The sequence below is a fragment of the Strongylocentrotus purpuratus genome, unplaced genomic scaffold, assembly GCF_000002235.5.
Source record: "Strongylocentrotus purpuratus isolate Spur 01 unplaced genomic scaffold, Spur_5.0 spur5_scaffold_20, whole genome shotgun sequence".
NCBI lineage: Eukaryota > Metazoa > Echinodermata > Echinoidea > Camarodonta > Strongylocentrotidae > Strongylocentrotus > Strongylocentrotus purpuratus.
This window is the reverse complement of record NW_022145606.1, coordinates 4273261-4278813: the sequence shown is the minus strand read 5'-3', so window position 1 is coordinate 4278813 and position 5553 is coordinate 4273261. Positions and strand designations below refer to the sequence as shown.

Sequence of the window (5553 nt, the reverse complement as noted above, 5' to 3'; positions counted from 1 at the left end):
GACATCATGAGTTAATTGAGGGTCCTACCGCCAGCGGTAGCCGGCTGAGCTAATTTAAAAAATGCAGCCAGGACGCACAAGTGCAGTTAGCTGCCGCTGGCTGGTTTATTTATTTTTGACGCCTCGCCTTACCTATAATTAAAATATACCTGTAAGAATAACCCTTAGTAGAATGTAATCAGTCTGTTTTTGCAAAAGCGCAATATCTTTTTGCGTGGCTAACAGAAGTTACCAGGTTCACTAGATGACTGTCTGGAAAGCGAGCGTTGTGTATTAAACATAACCTTAAATATTAATGTTAACAAAAACGTTTCTACAGAGTCGTGACTGCCAGCATACACAGATATATATACCTCTGACATAAACTTATGATAATATGTTACAGTTAAAGCTATCATCGGATTATGGTGTGTTTCCACAGAAGTGTATAACGGCAAATACTCCATTAAACCCTGGAAGATGAAAGATGAAAAGTAACAGTATTTCAAAATCCAAGAAAACAAATACATATAAACTGATCTCAATCTTGTTTGGTGTGAGGAGTGGGTGAAAATCTATGTTAGTTCCTGAGGCACATGAGAGTGAGAAAGATGTATCAAGGAAAAAAGGAAAAAGGAAAACTTGTCTTTATCGGAACAAGTTTCCATGGAGAAAAAAACAACAACTTGTGAATATATATATATAGAATAACAAATGGTTATTTACTGGATGGTTTTGCTCATACTCTTCTAAAAATGATGCTACAGTTTGTTAGATAGAAGATTTTTTAGTGGTTGTAAGTGTCTTCATGATCATTATTTTTTGTAAAATTTAGTTCTTGACAATTGTTCAGATAGATGTGTATTTATTTCTTCATTCTTCAGGAGATAGGAGCAGAAGGAGTCTCACTTAGTATATGGGATTTTGCTGGACACGACATATATTACTCAACCCATCAGGTAAAAGAACATTTTAAGTGCATTATATTCGTTGTAAATTCTACCTTGGTGCCATGAAAGGAAATTTGTAAAGTATTGTTAGATTCTGGTATTTGAAGAAAAAAAAATAATTTGTATTGACTTCAGTCTCTCATACATCCATTTTGGCTTTCATGTCCTCAATATTTGCTATTTTTCCTGCAATTTTTTTTCCGGTCAGTTTCAATGTGGATATCTCGTTCTCAAAGAAGTTACAAATGGAGACTATTATTCCATTGTCTCGATATAATGTTTCAGTTCAAGGCACATGGATCTATGTACTTTTCGTATGCACAGCTGTTGGCCTACATATGATAATAATACTTATAAAAATACGTGCAATTTATATAGCGCTTGTGACATAACAATTGCAAAGCCCTGTACTCAAATCAAGATTACTTCAAAAAAAAAAATATTACCAATGGAATTAACATTACTTAAGTTACAAATAAAATAAAATATTACTAACATAACTGAACAAATTAACATTAATTAAAGAAACAAGAAGATCATACATTATTTACATTACTAAAAAAATTATCATAAGTTATACATTCCTGGGAAGTTAACACATCATATTAATAATAGCAACAATTAAAACAACTTTTTAAACAGTTGTTACCATACGTTTTTATAGAGGTGCATTAATATGTGGTCCAGTCAAAGATGCAAATTCATGCCCAGGTTCTTAATTATGGCTTTTTTTCTATCTAATAAAGTGAAAAAAGTACTGTAAACTGCAAAAACTCTAGAACTATATCTTAATTTTGTAATATTTGTATATTCAACAGAAGTTTCTTATTCATTTGACCTGTCTTTGTCAAAGAGTTAACTAGGAATTGATGAAATGTGTGCAAGTGGTTGGTTTATCATTGCATGAGTTACGAGGTTTTGGTTAAATAAGTTACGAGGATTTGAATACACTAACTTCGGTACTGTTAGGCCGTGTGTGAGTTACGAGGAAAAGGAATTACGTATCTTATGTTACAAGGTTTTGTCAGTGCAGCTTCAAAGGGGGTTAAAGTTACGAGGTTTAGTTTAAGGGTGTTTGTGTGGAATTTGTGAAAAACCGAGAAGGAGGCGTTCCATGGATTTATCAGGTGGTGTCGTAGGCCATTAGGTACAAAATTATGCAAACAAATCAAAATCTCAAAAAATTGAGATAGGAGGTTTTGTCACCCCACCGACGATATAACAAAAGGTCCTAATTCAGCCAGTCCACCTTGCATTCACGAGTTTATACGAAAAACACAAAACCACCAAATTGAAAAGGGGTATGAATGATTTAGTTGTGAATCGTATATAAATAGTGCCTAATGTCCCTTATTATACAAATAATAGAGCATACAGAAACAACATAGCATGGTAGTTCTTAAATACTCGTGCATTATTTTTATTTCCTTCTCCTGTAGGTGTTTCTGACGTGGCGAGCTATTTATGTGATTGTCTTTGATCTCAGTAGAAGATTGGATGAAGTCGTTCCCCCTGAATCCAGAGACAAGAATTATGAAATGGTTTTTCTTTATTTTATTGTATACTGCTTGGCAAAAATAGATTATGCTTTACAGAGGATAGATAAATGTTATACAGTGTGAGTCAAATAAACATTTACACCTAGACAATCGCTAATTATTTTAAAAATCATCTATGAACAGTAAATTATAATACATCTCATAAAAGACTGTTTTATCCCAAATCATTTGGTATCATTTGTGTGTGGTATTTGTTCACGCTTGAATGAACAGCAGGCATTGTTTGCGAGAGTGCAAAAATCGACTTGCACCAAAGTTGCTGATCTGATGTTTAAATAAAACAATTGGGATTTGGGTATTAAATCGGGTTTTGAAGATCCAAATAACATCCCTAACAAAATTAATCATGCCACACATTTGTGCGCTGGTGTGTATGCGTGTGTGACTTTGCTTCTGCAAACAAAATATGCAATGCATTCCATTTGATACATTCAATTTATTCTCTCACTCCGCTAATCCCAACATAACACATGCTGTGGGCATCACTCTGGCGCAAGACGATTTTTGCACTCTAGCAAACAATGCCAACTGTTCATCCAAGCGTGACCACATACCACACAAAAATGATACCAAATGATTTGGGATAAAACACTCTTTCATAAGATGTGTAATAATTTACTGTTCATAGATGATTTTTAAAATAATCAGCAATTTTCTAGGTGTAAACTTTTTTTTTTACTCACACGGTATAGTGTTGTGTTTTCTTTTCCAAAGTTATTTGTGTAAAGTTTTACATGTTTTCATCATTCATTACTCGTATAATAAATTGTGTTAAGTATAGATATTATGATATCAATCGTTCATTTTGACTATATTTTACTGCAGATTCAACTGTCTGTTTCCGTCTGGATTAATACATCTGTAAATTGTTGGTACAATTAAATCAGTGATATATTAAACTTGTTATGCCTCCGTTACAGGCCCGGTCACACATATGGGGACGCATGGGGGACGCACGGTCAGCGCATTGGACATTTGCATTTTCTTCCAAAGCGTTGTCGTTCACTATGTGTGTGCCATCATTCGTTACTCGTTCGTCGAGCGCGCTGGACCAACGCTGGACCAACATTGTGCATTCAGCGTCAATCGATGTGTGTTTTGGGATTGTATTGAGCATGCTCAAAAGTGTGCGCGGAGCTCAACGCATGAATCTACACGCCAAAAGGACGCCAGACATGCGCGGAGCGCGCTAGACCAAAGCCAGACATACGCAGAGCAAAATCCCTGTATACGCGCAGCGCGCTAGCAACACGCTATGCATTCGGTGTCCGCTCAATAGGTTCTCCCAAATCCTTACAAAAGTCGGGCTCACGACTTTTTTCCGATTTTCAATTCGCCGGCCGTGCGTCGTATGTATCTTGCAGAGCCAATGAACTGAATAGATTATGGGGGTCATGAGGTCAAAGGTCAAATGTCACATGGCTCATTATGTATGCAAAAATAGCTCGTGATTAAATTATCGTTAGAACCGATGAAGAGATTACCATCAAACTCAAAACATGTATGTTCATGTATCTTGCAGAGCCAATGAATTAATTATATTTTAGGGTCATTGGGTAAGGGATAAAAGGATAATACATGTAGGCTATATGAAAAATAGCTTGTATTCACTATTCACGATATTCTGAGAACCTCTCAATGGATTACAATCAAACTTGATTTTCAAGAATGCTTCTGTTTAGGTTCGTAAAATGCCTCTATAACGGAGGCATCATCTTCAACTGCGCGCAGTCGAAGGTCCATCTATTTTTGTTTTACCTTTCAGAGCAGGGTGTGATATTTAGTAGTTTAAATTAATATCTGTTTAAAATTCCATCTCTGCTAGAAAATACACGCAGACCTACAAGGTTATCCTGCCAATCACGTCCACACTTGCGCATGTCATTATTAAAAAGGATAAACTTTGCAGAAAATAATTAACACTATAATAGCTGTAATGTTTTACCAATTGAATATCAAGGAGTACTGCTATTTCTCTTGATTATTTTACCATCTCCACTCGTCGTCTTTTCGTACTAATTATATCATCCCCATACTTTAATGATTTCTCTTTATGTTAATACAGCAGAAATTTCTTTTCCTAAAAACTAAATATTAAAAAAATGTTGTATACAGTAATTATGAAATTGTATAAAGGATTGCAAAGCTTCAAGCTCAGGGATATGTATGCGTTTCCCTGTTAGAATAACTACCAAGTATGGTGTTTCTGTGCGTTTTATCATTGGCCTCATCATACATATTTCTTTACAATTAAAATGCAGGTTAAAGGAGGTGCCAAATCAGAACTGACATGTTTAGAGTTCATCAATTTCTGGTTGTATTCCATCTACGCCCATGCTGTGGCGCCCTCTTCAGTCATAACTAAGAATATGTCTAAACCTGACCAGGAGTCTCCACCAATATTCATCGTTGGAACCCATCGAGAGAGTTTGAAAGGAGATGCACAAGAGAAAAAGGATCAGGTAATGGTTTGAGATATACACGGTTGTTGATAATTATTTTAAAAAAATTGTTTTCCCCAGCTGTTTTTCTCGACGGTCCTTCATTTATTAATACCCCCCCCCCCCCCCCAAAAAAAAAAAAAAAAAAAAAACAATAAAAAAATACCGAGATGTGCGCCTCTTGGATGTAATTTTGAGCCACTGCTGGGACTTCAATACTTCTGGTGTACGGTGCATGCATGCGGCATGTGCGTTGTAACACATTATGCTTGCGCATTATACGTATCTGAAAGCTCATTCGATCGTGCAGTGATTTCAAATTTGTGTTGCTTTAGCAGCAACTTTTCCAAGTCGAGTGCGCTGTAGGATTTTTTGAAAATTATACCAAGTCAAATTTCTCATTTAGGGAAATATCTGAAGTTTTTTAAAAGTATTTTGGGGGCGACCAGCACACAGCAATTTCATAGTTGCCCTTGCATCAACGACACTGACGCCAAAACGAAAAAAGATCGAACATAAGGTACCATATCCTGAGTTAAACTGAAAGCTTCTGTCTGTAGTATCGACGGTTGTTCCGCCGCGTCTGTGAATACATCTAACTAGACCGAGATGATTGAAATGTTA

General features: G+C 35.9%; 1 long non-coding RNA gene across 1 annotated transcript; it reads left to right on the top strand.

Moving 5' to 3' along the window:
- The first annotated feature begins 879 nt into the window (after positions 1–879).
- Positions 880–4928, top strand: LOC115927146. The gene is made up of 3 exons (XR_004065450.1): positions 880–938; positions 2369–2470; positions 4750–4928. It is a non-coding gene; the product is annotated as an uncharacterized LOC115927146 (long non-coding RNA).
- Positions 4929–5553: the final 625 nt, after the last annotated feature.